This window comes from Anser brachyrhynchus (genome assembly GCF_964034855.1).
Source record: "Anser brachyrhynchus genome assembly, chromosome: 3".
NCBI lineage: Eukaryota > Metazoa > Chordata > Aves > Anseriformes > Anatidae > Anser > Anser brachyrhynchus.
The window spans coordinates 64,072,649-64,088,335 of record NC_137696.1 but is presented as its reverse complement, the minus strand read 5'-3'; the positions used below and the strand labels follow the sequence as shown (position 1 = coordinate 64,088,335).

The 15,687-nt window shown below is 44.3% G+C and overlaps 1 long non-coding RNA gene across 2 annotated transcripts; it reads left to right on the top strand.

The window, feature by feature from the left end:
- The first annotated feature begins 1,118 nt into the window (after positions 1-1,118).
- Positions 1,119-15,406, top strand: LOC308192968. 2 transcript variants are annotated; one of them, XR_013949266.1, is made up of 4 exons: positions 1,119-1,543; positions 3,264-3,419; positions 4,951-6,837; positions 10,787-15,406. It is a non-coding gene; the product is annotated as an uncharacterized lncRNA (long non-coding RNA). The 2 variants fall into 2 exon arrangements; XR_013949267.1 differs by lacking the exon at positions 1,119-1,543 and adding an exon at positions 2,865-3,006.
- Positions 15,407-15,687: the final 281 nt, after the last annotated feature.

Genomic DNA, 15,687 nt, shown 5'->3' with positions numbered 1-15,687 from the left:
TCTTTGCCCAGGCTGTCTGACATCTTTGCGGACCTCAGCGTGGCCTCGTAAGCTTTCAAAGCAGCAGGGCAGCACATCCCCCCGGTGGCATGGGAGACGTCCCCCGGCTGCACCCACTGCCTGCAGCGGGGCTCTGCGTGGGGCGGCAGCTCCCACGTTTGCAGGTTTCCCAAGGTTTCTTTGTGTGGCAGCTGCCTGGCTGAATGCCCTCCCTGGCGTCCTCAGAAAGAAAGCAGTGAGGAACCTGTTTTTGCTAGCGTGCCTGGTTATTAATAGAATGTTTCAGATTTGTCTATTCTTTGCACATGGGAAACTGTATGGTCATTTGGCAGATGTTGAAACTCACTGATTTTATATCCAGCAGCTTGGAAAAACAATGGATGTCATACTCTGTTTAACAAAATATATGCTAGGCAGAGTCCATCTTCTGTGCTAGCAGAGTGAATCTTACTCCTACCAATCACTCACTGTCATGAAGCTGAAGGAACCACTGTCATTCCTTAAGATTATTTGTTTTCAGTTCTAGCTCTCACTTTACGCAGTGCTCTCTCCTGTGTGCAAGATGCAGTTATTTAGAATGCTGCCTCATGTCTGCGTTCCCTTTTCATTTAGCTGGTTTAACAATATGCTAATGACAGGAAGAAAACATACATATAAAATATTGTAAGCATCAAGACTTGGAAGGAGAAGGTAAATTTGGCTCCCAACCATGAAATCTTATTCTGCAGTTGCCTCCTTAATGGCATCTCTTGAGGTCAGTGGCTTTGAATTCTCCCGATTGTATAGGGTCACTCTGGCAGCATTGACCAAGTAGAAAAGATTCAGCCAGGGGAAACAATGGCAGAAGTCACCCTTTAAATGTCCTGCCTTCTACATCAGGCAATTGATTCCAAGGCTCCCCACTACGATGTCACTGTTTGACCAGTTTGCTTTAAAACAGCTTAATTAGCTGAAAGGAAAGCTATGTCTGAGCATGTTTGTGAGAAAAAAACAAAAAGCGCTCTCCTTTCAGAAAGCTCATGCTCTGTCTTGTCGGAAATCTCTGGTTCTGAAACGAAACAACATTCCTTTCATACGGAATTAAGTCCCTGACAACAAATTTTCCTGGATTGGGGCAACAAGGGCTTGTGCAACGCGGAGGTGCGGGCAGTGCTGGCTGTGCTGGCAGGTCTGGGGGCACCACGGGAGGAGCTGATGGGAGCAGTATGCAGCTCCATTTGTCCTGGTCGGAGAGGCTGCCAGCACCAACCCGCTCAGTGCTGCAGTGACACTGAAGCACTGATGTCCAGCTCTTCAGCCAGGCAGCAGCCTGGTTTTGCACACGCAGGAAGCAGAAGTGGAGGCCCTGTATTGCTGATGCCCGAGTTTTCCTACAGAGATGTGAGTTTACCCAAACCCCGTGCACAAGGCAAACCTTGAAAGCAGCGGGGAGAGAGCCGGTAGGAATTGCAGGTGATACACCTGATGTCAGCTGGGAGGAAGCAGCAACTGGAGCTGCCAGTCTCACTTGCTGTAGGCTGAACCACAGAAAGCAGTGCCTGAGGTGAGACCTGACTCTCTTTCCTTGGTTTGTAAGTTAAAACACCCGGCGCATCAACTGATGCAGCTGCTCTAGTAAACATGCAGAGGGACATACTGTACTGCCTTCATTCTCCTCATTTGCTCTCTAAGCTGCTGGCTGTATGCCTGCAGTGAGATGAGAAAACACTATTTTGTCTGCTACATATTCTTTGCAGCAATCAAATATCTCCTAAAGGAAAAAACATAGATTTAGGGTCTTTGCTCTGTGATGGTCACTGCAGCTTCTCAGTGTTACTAGGATGTTCGGTGGCTCTGCAAGAGCTGCCACCCCACCTTAAAGGTAGAGAGAGGTTTGGATAGTTTGCCCAGGACCTTAGGAAGAATCAGTTTTGAAGACAGATTTGCTATGCAAAAAATAAATACAGATTTTCTGTTCAGTCTAGCAAGCTGTGGTACTTTCCCAGGCCTTTCTGCATGGGTATTTGCACAGTGTGTACAGGGCTAGTATTGATGTAAAATATGTAAACACAGCATCAGAAGTGCATGGGGATGAGAAATGCAGGAAGCCAGAACAAATCACAGAAATAACCATTTAAACAGAAAATAGGATTCCATTAACATGTTCCCTGAACTACCTACATGTGGTGATTTTATGCGTATGTATAGCCTCAGTGAAATTATGTGCTAAATGCATTTATAAAGGGGAGTAAAACTTCACAGAATCAAGGTCTTAGTATATTTTGCAACATTTCTACAGCTTCTCATTCCTGTTATTCATTTTTCTGGGCATTTATGAGAAATTTCAGTAAATGACAGTTTGTTTGTTCATGTCCAGAATAGAGGAAATATTTTTAAATCATTTCACTTTCACTTCATAAAGGATTCTGGCTCACAAATGAAAATAAGAATATGTCTCAGTGCTGAATTAAAAGCTTTAGTTAAAATATTTTCTTTGTAATTATTTTTTTTTTTTCCAAAAACCCCCACACAATCATGTGCTTCTATTTGAAGCAACATTCCGCTTAAGACAAGCTGTTTACCCGTGGTTTTTCCCTTCTCAGCTTTACAGAAAGGTGAAGGGAAGGATGATTAAACCAGAAACAAAGTCAGTAATTAGCAGTATAAATCTCTCCGTGATTTCAGTAGGTCACGAAATTAACTGGTACAGACTTCGGACACATCTGCTCTTTTGGCAACTTGTGCCCTCCGCGAGGCTGCTCATTGGCTCGCCCTAACCATGCGATGGGTCTCCAGGAGCTGATTTGTGCTCCCCGAGCTAAGCACAGCGCAGTGACGAAGCCCGACCATTTCGAAAATGCTGAAGCACGTACCAGGGGCTGAACCCTCCCGGCAACTGCAGCGCAGCCTCACGTGTTTCCGAAGAGCTGCGTGGACCCCTGAGGGGAGGGGGGTGCGAGGGGTCGCTGCATGTGGCTGAGTGGTGCTTTGCGAGGCTCAGACTCAGGAAAATGCCAGGGGGTTCAGGTACGAGGTACCTGGCTGCCGCACCGCAGGCTGCTATAGCACGAAGAGGGCTGTGCCCACCGGCACCAGAGTTACTGCTTAATTTTTGTCTTGGCTGGAGCCCCACTCTCCTGGCAGCAGAGGAGCAAGAGGCTTAATGTGCCAGAAACAGGGAAGCAGGGTGGAAGGGAGGAAACCAACAGTACTGCCTCCTTTAATGCTCAAAATATTGTCTTTTTTTTGTTTGTTTTGTTTCATTTTGCTTTGTATTTTCAAAGGAAAACATAGCAGAGCAATGAAGGGTTGTGTTGCATCAATTCTGCTGCTGGCTGCTGTGTCAAACCAGAAGCTGCAGGTCAAGTGCCTGCTGCAAATCCAGCTCTGATCTGCTGGTCTCCCATAAGCCTTTTGCCTCTGTGCCTGTCGTCAGTCAGGTAAAAACATCAATCAAAACTGTCAATCTGATATGTACTTACTTTTCTCATGATATGGATGTAAATAATAAGTTCTGAATTGAGAGATCAGCCTGCTTCAGAAGATAAAAACTCTACACAGATCTTCCAAGGGTATGCACTTGGGACCCTGTTTCCTTTTTGACCACTTCATTATTATTTAGCAGCTCAAATCAGCTGTGTGGTGGTGGCCAAAGCAGCAGTGCTATCCGAAAACATCTATCCAAGTAGAGGTGGCATGTTATGCTCTGTGTGGGTTGGCTCCTACTTCGTACAGCAAACTCATCTGGAAACTGTAACAAACCCCGTTTTATGTAGAAATCTCAAAGATCCACCAATTACAGAATTCACGTCTGTAATTCCAAATGCACACACTTAGTGTGCCGAAACCCTAGGCTTGGGCTCCTGTACCTTGAGGAGACTCCAGGGAGCACAGTGTAGCAGTAAATGGGCACATCAGGCTCTTTGAGACCCAGTAACATTTCCTCCCTTCCTAGTTTCATCACAAACCTCTAACATCCCCAGGCTGTCAGTACAAAGGCAGCTTGTGGGACCAGCGCGGGGCCATCAGCTTTTGCTCAAAGCAAAGCATGCCTGTGCTCCTGGGGACTGCATGGGGGGGACTGTGGAGCACTTGCTAACAGCAGCGTGGTGCCTAGCTCTGCTCTGCACGGGGAAGCCTGCAGAGCCATTGTGGCACCAACTCTCTTCTATTCAAGAAAGACAAGAGAAAGAGAAGATAGTCAAAAAGATCCGCTCTTTCTGAAAGCTCTCCTCATATTTTACCATTTCATTTGAGCTTTCTGCCTTTCTTTCTTCCTCTCTTTCTTTCCCTCCCCCTGCACAAAACAATTTAAACACGAGAAAGGAGCAGAGCTGCAAAGATGCAGTATCCCACTAGCATTTCTTCCATCGTCTTTGATATGCTTTAGAGTCTGGGGCATAAAAACTGTCAGCGTTAGGGAACATGACATGAGTTTAGTGTACCTGCACTCCAACACCTCTGTTACAAGAGGAATGCTTTCTGTTTGGCTTTAAAAAAGAAGAGTTTGATTTTAAGCATATTTAAAGCATGTATTTTTTGACACTGTACTTACAAGCTTTTTGCATTCAATATGTAGTTTCCTGACATTAGGACTCCCCTACATATTATAGCCAAAGATGGGGAAACTATTATCCTGAGTGAAATATACTCCTCTATAGCAGGCAAACTGGGCTTACAAATCTGCTTTGTGCATTTTCAAGTTTAATTTTTTCCTGCTATTCATATTGCTCTTTGAACTGTATCAACAGTAGTTCGTGATAACATTTTGGTTCCTGGTTAGCATTTTACTCCACAGTCTCTTATTGGCTTCACTGGGATGAGACATTGGGTAATACACCAAACACCATGAGAAAGATAGCAAAGTGTGAACATTTGGTCACCAGGCTCCTCATTTTTGCATCAGTCATGGTTGTTACCACACTAGTGAATGGCATTTGGCTGATCTGGGTGAATTTTATTGAATTTCAGCTTCCCAAGGCACACGGTAGCCTAGCCACAGTGAGCTGGGAGGATTGGCAAGCAGGATCAGAGGAGAACTTTCACCAGCACTGTGGTGAGGAGGAACAAATGCCATACCTTGGTGGGAGGTGCACTGAGATGCAACGGCTCAGACATATGTTTGTGGGTTGTGTTACACCATGCAGCACCACTGCCTTCAACCCACTGACTCAGCAGCAGCCAGCTAGCTGGAAAATCATCCATTTCCCTTTTATGGCTCTATAACACTGTTAGAGCTCCTCCAAGGGCCTTAAAACAATAAGAAAGTCCCAGGAAATCATGTTTTGCTGACAAGCTATACTGCTGTACTCTCTTGGTCTTGCCAGCAGGTCTCATAAATGGCTCGCCTAGCTAAAGAGAGCCTCTGAAAACACACAGTTTGAGAGATACGGACTTTAAAACCCATCTCGCTGTGCCTGTGGGACATTGTCAGCCCCGCTGCAGCTCATTTGGAGAAGAAGTGGGAGCTGGTTTGAGTTCTCAGGGCAGCTTGTGGCTCCCCAGACCTGGTGGGCCCACGAGGTGCCCTCTGCCTCTTCCCCCCTTGGCTGCCAGGACCAGGACAAGAAGATGGCGGCGGCCCCGTGCCGCCCCACGGGGCTCGGCCTGCAGGGAGCTGCCTCCCTTTCTCTTGCACCGCAGCCTTTGTGCGAGTGTCAGCCGAGCATCCCTCTCATCTCCCAGATTGATGGCACCGTCTAGGACTTCCAGCACAGACAAGATAAACTAAAGGCTTCTGCAGACAGGTATGTAACTGTGGAGACAGCAACGCCGCAGAAGAGGCCGCCGATCAGCCAAGTGTTTGTCCCACAGTCGACTCTCCGGCACAGCGGTCACCTTTGACATGACTGGCTGAATAGGAGTTTGTTTTCTAATTTCCATGGTTCAGCCATAGGCCACGCAAAGTAAATACAAGTAAACGGGCAACAGTGGGTTCAAAGGAACGTAAGACAAGTATTTGCCCCCTCAGAAGACAGTTTGGGTAGTGTTCACATGTGAATCAATCTGTTTTGGGTCTTTGAAGTGGGTTTGATTAAGAAGAGTGGGGCAGAGTACGAAACTGATGGGGCCAACAAAGGATTGCCCATCTTTTGGGGCATGCTCCGGAGGGAGGCTGCTGGCGTGGCAGTGCCGAGCTGCCAGCAGTGCTGTGGCACGGAGGTGAACTCTTGAGCTATTTGATCAGGGAGGGATATTTTCTCAGAAGTGACAACCTGCTCTTTGCCAGGCTGCAGCATTTTGGAAGAGCCCTAAGACAGCGAGCGCAAACAAGGAGCTTCAGTGAATGGGCAGATGTGTGTGCCCCAGGAAAGGGAAGGGAACAACACAGCCGAAAGCCTCATGCACCACCTTCCAGAGCATGAGGTGCTGGAGAGGCCAGGCACCAGGGTTGTTTTTCTTGGTGTGTTCATTGTTGTTTTGGTTTTAAGTGTTTTATTTCATTGTCCTTGGATTTGAAGGAAACAGAATATCAAGTACCGCTATTAATGTTCCTTGAAGTATTACAGAAATACCACCCTGCACATTGTATCAAAATGCTGTCTGGCTAAGAAGTGTGTCTTGTGGAGTCTCTAACTTTCCCAGACACCTTCATGCTTTTACCATTGCACATGATTTTCCTTCTGCTAATGTACAGCATATCCCCTCCAGGGAGAAAATCTAATATTTTTTACTATTTGTGATCTGATTGACTTGGTCACTGTCACTCTTCTCCTGAAATTAGGTGTGTGCCTACCCTTTCCACAAGTAAAGATTCTGTCAACGTGCGTGACACTTTTGGGACAAGACAAAAAATTTGGATCCTGGGCATGGCTGGTGGTCAGTGGTCATTCCATGAAGGATTTCACAAAGCAACAGGTAAGAGGACTTGAGCAAACACAATTAAGGTAGTTCCTACCTCGTTTATCTATATTAATGCTTTATCTCCTGTGCTTACTAGCAATAAAAGCTAAGTAGAGACTGAATGTCATTACAGACTTTAAAAGGGTTTTAATACCTTTTAGGATAAAAGCAACCACCTGAATAAAATAAGTCTTTAAATTAGATGGATTATTCTGAAAAGTTACAGGTCAGAAAAGTCTCCAGAGCTGTTCATCAACATACCTTACAGAATCATAATGAAAAGCAAAGGCTGGTCAGGGAGAGGATGTGCTATTTTTGCAACACTGGGAAACTAAGTACACACATAAGGATATCACAGATGCAGGTAATTTCATAGCAGAGCTCCTGAAATACTGCTGAGGATACCCTGGTAAAGCCATTCGTTTATTCACTGGTAGCTCCACTCCCTCCCTGTAACTCTGCTTACATGGCAGAACCTAAAAGCCTTTTCTGAGAAGAGGGGAAGGCACCTGTTTGGTACCTTGGCCATTAAAGATGAACATAAAGCCAGCGACGACAGTGCTAAAACCCAGTTGTCATCTGAAACTGACAGTGCTGGCCTGAGCCTGAGGGGATGGGGCAGGAGCTGGCACAGACACATCCTTGTAGCCAGTGGGAGAAGCACCCTTGTCTCCGCAAATATGAGCCAGATCTTCACCGTATGAGTAAAAAATCAGGCAGGGGTAAGCCAAAGAGAGAGAGGGGAGTGCACACAGCTCCCTGAGGCTCCTCTTTCTTTTCTCCTGCAGCACAATAAGAGGGAGTGTGGACTAACATACAGAGAAAGGCAGCGGCAACCAGAGGAAAAAAGACAAGCAGGAGCAAACCAAGCTTCCTTGTGTTGCCTCTTCAGTAGCCAGGGCACAGATGTGCTCCGTCTGCTGTCTTGTCCTTTGTTAACTCCACTTCCCATCCCTTTGAACCTCATTAACTGGTGCAGAAAAGAGTGCACTGGTTATTACCCCAAGTGATAATCCAATTACTTGGGATAATAAAGTGCCTCTGTCTTCATACAACAGAGCCCAGAGCAACTACTGTTGGTAGGAAGAGGGGTGAAAAACTTGCAAAACCATTCACAAGATTTTTTTTCATCCTCCCTACCCAGGGGTTCAATTGCCATCCAGCCCTAACCATTGCTTACAGTGCCCTGCCCAGATATTTTTGGATCGGATGTTATAAACTCCTTCCTCATCCTCCTTCTTCTCTGCTGGTTATTAGGGAAGTTTAATTCTGTAATTCCCAGAAGTAAATGCTTGAGGATTTCAGTCATCATGATTGATCAATACCAACAAAATACCCCTCAATGAATATATATATTTTTTAAGCAATTTTAAGAAATGTTCTTGAGCAGGTCATGATTTATGTGAGCATGTGTTAAGGTCAAATTCTTAAGTGACGTTTTTCCTCTTCCACAAATCTATCACAAACGAATGGCCATCACCGATATTCCCCTTGTGCTGCAAACTGTGCCCAGTGATAGCACCTTGTCTGAGTGGCAGTGTTGGTCCTTCACTAGGACAAAATGCAGGACTAAGGACTGTCGGTTTGAATCTCATATAGGAAAAGAGAATTTGGAAGGAAAGTAAAAGATGCCTACAAATTTAAAAAATGTAACTCCTCTGTCTGTGCCACTCCACTATTTACAAACAAGGTGCCCTAAACTCTTATTAGTGGTTGTAGAAATTAAATGTTATAAATGTAATTTCTTCCCCAACATCTACAAAAACAATTTTAATTCTTTAAATTCTTTTAAAGATTCTTTTAAAATTCTTTGAATTCTTTTTAATGTCTTTGATTTAAACAGTGAGAGATCTTGTTACATGGCTAATATCACTGCCTCTATTCCCAGGCTGTATCATTCCCATTACACTATGTCCCTTGGAAAATCCTTGTCTCTTTTGGCAAACACAAGCAGTGATCTGCTGCTAAATGAGACACCATTTCACCTGCTCATGTTCTGACATCAAACCTTGAGAACTGTTTTCTGAAAAAAAGAAAAAAGAAACACACCAAAAACTATTTTTCATGTCTCTGGACAGAAAGTCAAATGAGGATGGGAAAAAAAAGGCAAAGCAAAATGATTTATACATTCCAAAGCATCTTCCCAGGCACATTCCTGCGATGCACCTCCAGTAGTAAGCAGCACAAAAAGATCTCAATAAAGTCTCAGACTCTTCTTTTTGAAGGAAGACGGTTCATAACATAAATGAGAAATGCTTGCTTATTTTACTTTTTACTTTCTCACAGGGAAGGGAAATTTTGTGGAGGGTGCGATCTTGGTGGAAGATGAGATTTAAGGAGTAATGGGAGGGCACAGAGGGTTCATTGTTGGGCCAGCAATCCGTCATGCAGGAGGGCTGTCATAGGAGCCCCCGAGGGGCCGGCAAGGCAACGCCCGAGCTCCGTGGCGGAGGGGCACGCTGGCTCACCTTGGGCTGCCCAGCCTGGCTCCCCGTGCTGCACCTCCCGCCGGGGGCGGTGGGGCGGGCTGACCCCCGCCCTAAATCACTGGCCAAGGGAGAGCCGCACGGAGGGCGAGAGGGCCGGCAGAGAAAGGGCTGAGATTTACAACTGTACAATACCTCTCTCTTTTGAAAATTAAATGGCGTGTTAGAGAAAATAAAAGAGGGTTCACGGAAGGGGGTGAGCCCATGCATGACCAGTTCAGGCTTCGGGATGGAGTGGACGAATGACTTCAGTCCGTCAATTGAGTTATTGTGCTGGAGGGGAAGCACGGCATCATGAAGGGCATGCTAGGCTGTGGCGGGGCTCCGGTGCAGCTCCTGTCCCAAAGCCAGAGTCAGCTACATAGCAGTGCGCTGGGGCTGTGGGGAGCCTCCTGTCCGCACGGTGCCCGCAGAGGAGCACGGGCAGGGCTGGCAGCCCTGGGCAACTTCACTGGGCTCAGCTGCCTGCTGTCTGCATGGGACCAGCCCTTGGGTCTCCTTGGTGTAAGATGCTGATCTGGAGAGGAAGCTGGTTTTATTTGTGAGGATGATGAAAGGCTTGAGATTTTCGTCAATACTGGCATGTTGGCGGGTTGAGAGGAAGCCCTTGGTGGTGACTTCCCTTGGTAAAACACATTTCTCCCCTGACTTCCAAAATGATGGAGCCCAGTGGGGTCAGCAGTGCCAGGCAGGACACCACTGCACATCCCAGCACTGCCCGAAAGTCCCAGGCCACCGACAACTGGTGTAACACAGCACAGCTTCACTGTGGGCAACCCTGCAATGGGCAATTTATATCAGCTGAGGATCCAGGCTTTTGTGTTGTTAAAGACACAGTAGAAAAAAATCTGTTGTGAATGAAGGAAGCTCCGACTAAAAAGTCCCAACAAGTTAGCTCTTTATTCTTTATCAGTGAAGTCTGCACACAATGAAAACACGGACAAGGGAAATTTGCACAGCATTTAACTTAGGTCAAAAAAACAAGTAATTTGTTAAGTGGCAAGGGCACCAACACGTGCCATGTCACGCTGGATTTTCTTTAAAAATAAAAAAAATAACAAAGTTAAACTTTCAGTCAACCTGAAAATATTTGCTTTTTATGGGGGCAGTGCGGAACGAATGGGACAGCAAATCTTTCTTCGGTTGCTCGTTTACAGAGACTGAAAAGCTCTATAGAGACAGTGGGAAAAGAAGGAAAAAGGAGGGGTTGCAGAGAGGGAGGAAGAAAGAAAGAAACAACAAAAAGAAAGAGACAGAGGAAAAAAGGAAGAGAAGGGAAGAGAAGGGAAGGAAGGGAGGGAGGGAGAAAGAGAAGGAAGGTGGGATGGAAAGAGGAAGGAATTAAAAAACACAAGCACTGAAAGTCTTTATTAACACAATATTATCAAAGGCAGTTTTTAAAAATGTACTGGGCTGAGAAACCAAACTCCTTGGACTACTGGTAATCTCACTGCTGACTTGAGAGATATCTCTTGCAGAAACAGAGACTCAGGAGAAGCCTCTGATCAGGAACAAAAATGGAAAAGGAAACACAAAACATCCCCGGGATGAATACAGGAGCTGTCCAGAGCAAAGAGGGAAATCCTGGTGTCTGTGCGGTAGCACGAAAACTGACAGGTACAAATCCAACCTCTGAAATGCCAGGCAGATTTTCTCTGATTTTTCCAGATTACCTGATTTGCTGACTTTTGGAAAATATTGTGAGATTCTTGGACCAAAATGCAAATGAATGACCTGCGAATTCTCAGTGGCATTAAAGACTCTTAATTGGGAACTCGTTATTTTACTGAATTCATTTAAAGTCATGTAAAAGGGGGAACCATCAAAATAGATATTCTCATGTTATCCTCTAGGTTTTCCCCACTTCAAGTACTATTCCACAGAACTGAAAGTTTTCCCTTCCCCTTTCAAATACACATTCCCTGATCCTTGTCATTAATAATCTTGATTCTGTTCTTGCTTTGAATATCTTCTCCAGCTTCTCATAGTTATTTCATTCCGTCCCCTTTCCTGACAGCAGACCTATGTTCTCCCAGAAGACGTTTCTATTTACGTTTTTTTTTATTTAATTCTTCCCCTTACCTTTCTGAATGCAAGTTCAGAAAGGACTGCTCTCCAGACTATTTCTATTTCTATTATTTCTATCTCTCTATCTCTATCTCTATCTCTATCTCTATCTATCTCTATCTCTATCTCTATCTCTATCTCTATCTCTATCTCTATCTCTATCTCGTTTGAAATGCCTTTCATCCTACTAATTACTGCCCAGAGTGATGCCACAGAACAATACTGTGGTGTAACTTTGCAGTGCTTCCTGCTTACACTCACACAGGCACACACACAGAGACACAACCGTGTTGGGAAAGCAGGAATGCAGGCGAGTTTTGACCTCTGGTGTCCACACAATGAGCCGCGGACGATGCAGAAGGTTGGCTGCTTCTATACAGACCTGCTTTTGTGCTCTTGTCCAGGGCTTGATCCTTGGAGCCCTGCGTGCTCAGTAGACGCCAGAGAGATAGATGTGATCTGTTAGCCTCATCCAGCGCCGGCAGCTGAGCCATTTTCACACAGGCAGGCAGGTATGGCAAAGCCTGGGTAACAGATGAGAACCCATGGGGAGCTCTTGACTATGGAGAATGAAAAATCAAAAGAAACCATATTGGACACAGATACAAAAGGAGTCCCCTGTTCCTTTTCTATCCCCCCTTGTTTCTTTTCTCCTCTTCCTTACCAGGCTGTAATGAATGTGGAAAACTGCTTCCCCCCTCAAAGTATGTGAGGACATATAGATTCCAGATGCTATTCTATGCAAATACTTCCACCCTTCCCTGCCCAGCAGCACCGCCAGTTAACCCTTCTGCCTGTTTGCTGCCTTTTGCCCTCCACACTGCTGTAAGAAAGAAAAAAAGAAAAAAAGAAGGAAAAAACACCTTAAAAATACCTTAACCTTTATTTTCAGAGTACAGCTTACAGCTTAACACCCTACATATTGCATTTGGGCTCAGCACAGCTGAAGGCACAGAGCCGCAGTTAAAACATTTCTGGCATTGAAGTTAATTTGATGTTTTAATCACATAACATCATGGAAAAAAAAAAAAAAGGAAAAAAAAAGAGGTTAATTCCTAACAGTGTTAACAGTATGAGCTCTCCCTTCTAGTCTGTTTGTAGCACGTCCAGAGTTAGAGACATTTATCTTGGTGAAAACAGTCTGTAGATGACTTTTAGCATAAATACATGCAAATTAAAGGGAATTAAAGGAGAGTACATAAAGCACAGGAACCTTAAGGATCTGTTTCTTGGACAGCTGTGAGTCTTTTTTCTCCCACTGACAGTTTTGTGAGCCTTGCTTCACACAAGTCATAACCCAAAATGCTTTTGCTCAGTAACTAATATAGGACCAGTTGCCCCACTCCTGGTGACTGCAACTTATTCACAAACCTTCTGAAAGCTGTTTCCATGTCCAAGAAGAAAAGAGAGATGTAGAGGGCAACAGAAATCACTATTTTAACACATATGATTTTTCTCAAAGAGAAAAAAAAACTCTCCTGAGATTTTATGAAAGACTCTCCTACCAAATAAAATTGTTTTTGTGGACTTCCTATTTGTAATCCCTTAGCACATGAGTGTGTCTATCTGGCCGCACATACCCCAGGATCACCCTAACGACAGCAGCAGTGCAGCTCCAGGGTTTTGATCAGTGTGAACTACAATTTGATTTAATCCCTCCCCGAACTCAAAAATGGATTACTTAGCTTTGTTGTGACAGATTGATGGTAAGATTTGAGAGAGTACCGTAAGAGAGAGAGGTCTCAGGCGTGAATACAGAAGGCTCAAATGCTCAGACATTTATAGAGAGATGGATACGTTCTCCTCAAAAAAATAAATACACTTTTTGTGTGGCACTCACACACTCTGACTCCTGGCAACAGCCCTTTCTGCATCTCGTCACGTGGGACTGAGACACTTGCGATGCAGTTTTGTTAGTATTTCATTAGTCTGTACCAGGCTTTCCTTAAGTTCCAAGGGTATATTCTGCTCCATGAAATATGTTTTATCTGATTTGCATTGGGGTCCTGCACAGAGATGACATGGAGTCTCCGTATCGATTTGTACTAGATGTCAAGAACACACAATGCTTCTTTATGAGCCTTGCTTTGATCATCCAGTACAAAATTATGTTAAAAGTTGGGGGGGTTAGTAATTTGATTGTAACATTTTTTAACAATCTTTCTAAAAGGAACCACTGAATTAAGGAAATTTACTAAGCAATCAAATGAGTCTTGTATTGAAATAATTTCCCCAGTGTCCTAAGTGACAGGTAGAAGTGGTCTAGGAATGTTCACCAAATTTTCCAAACAAGTTTACTCTATCCTGCTTCAAGCAATAAGCTGAATGACAGCGAAGATTGTATTTTTATTTATTCAGTTCTTTATTTTTGTTTGCATGGGCAAAAATGAGTTTTTAATGCATTGCTTTTCTCAAGTTCGTTAAAGGGAAGTTCACTTAGGAAAAGTGAAACTAGATAAATAACTTCATATGATTTGTAAGAGGTGGTAACCGTTGTATTTGTTCTTAGCAATGCTGTTTTCTTTCCTTAAGAATCAACTAGTAGGAATGTTCTGTAGGGTGGGAGCCTTGTAGTTGAACCTGAAGCACTGAAGATTAACTGAGAGTATCATAAAATCACTATTTGGCTATAGGTGTATATGTAACACCTTTTGATCTGTGCTGTAGAACAACAACTTACTCCAAACACAGTATTTCACTGATTTTGCTGATTTACAGCTTCTGCTAACCTGGTGCCTGCTCCAGAGCCCATGGGAGCCCTGTCTTTCTACTGACTACAGCAAAATATACTGCGTAAAAATAATCTCCTTTCCCTGAGACACCCATCCTCTCTGGTCTTTACTTCTGTGGTGATGTACCAGGCTCCAGTCTTACTGGTCTTCTTGACCAGCAGTCAGAAGCATGAAAGCAGCAGAGAGGTCACAAAGCTATGCTTTTTCTGCTGTCTCTCTGAGTGCCTCTTCTCAGTGCCAGGGCTGTGCCAGTCTTGCTTTAGTTTTTGCTCCACTGGCCACAAAGAGTGCTACAGAAGTGAAGACCAACAGGAGCATCATTTGGGACTGGAATTTGGATGTGAGCTGTGAAGGAGGTGACAGTTCTTCCATAATTCCTTAAAAAACAACCTTTTCCACACTTAATGAAAGCAAAACAGAACCTCTGTCATCACAAGTGCAACCAGAAAAAAACATTAGGGGTAAATAGTCATGTTTAACTAGGAAATGGGGAAGGGTCACCTGATCTCCTGATCTGTTTCTCTTCTCACTATAGATCTTTCTTGTTTTGCTTTATTGCTTGAAAAAAAAAAAAAAAAGGTATTGGGTATAGGTTGTTGTATGTGTGACTTTGTATGTGCTTATACGTACCAGTTTGCTAGCATTTAAATTACCTCTAGAAAGCACATTTCTCTCAACACAAAAGGGTTGTTTCTCCCTGGACTACGAGTACCTTTTTCTCATCACTTTGAATGCTTCAGTGAGAGCTCACCGTGCTCCCCAGGAATCTCAGAGCCTGTCTTGCTCAGGCTCATGTATCTGTAAACAGCCTCCACATGCTACCCATACCTCCCGTGGTGTCCAGGCTCCCTACCATGGAATATCTGTGTCTTTCCAGGCTGCAACTCATTTCTCTTCAGAGACACTCTGCTGCTTTCTTTCTGATGTGATTTAGAATTTAGTTTATGATGCTTCCTGAAGTTCTGGAAATAACCTCAATGCAGAAAGAGTACAGCCCTTACTGACTGCCGTGAGTACCCAAACTGGTGGGAAAGCTGTCTTTCCAACAGAGTTAACACAGCAAGGTCTTTCCTGGGTATGCTGTTTTCTAGTGAAAAAAATGAGTAATCTCAGAGACTGTGAGTTTGATATAAGTAATGGAGACAGCTCACCATTAAAAAACAAGTGTAAATGACCAGACTTGGTTGATAAACAGGGGGATTCCCAGTTTCTGTGGCATGTGGACTTGGTGTTATAGATTTTGCAGCTACTGCAATTCTTTCTAGAAGATGGGTCAGTCAATAAGTAAAGCAGTGAGCTGTGCCCAGGAACCTATAAAGTGACCAATCCAAAAGCTAGAGAACAGCAAATGTTGGACCAAGGAAACAGATGTAATCTGCCGTATTTGCTTCTGATAAACTGATGGAAACCATATAGAGGATTTTGATATTTATAAAGGTGATTGCATGCTTATAAGAATTTTTCTATTGTCTTTAGGGACGATACAGAAAAAAAATGGGGCTTTCCCAAAGTGTAAGGACTAGGGGTCCCCAGACTGGGAGTGCACAGATATTCAACATGCCTAAAGGGCAATGTGTTCC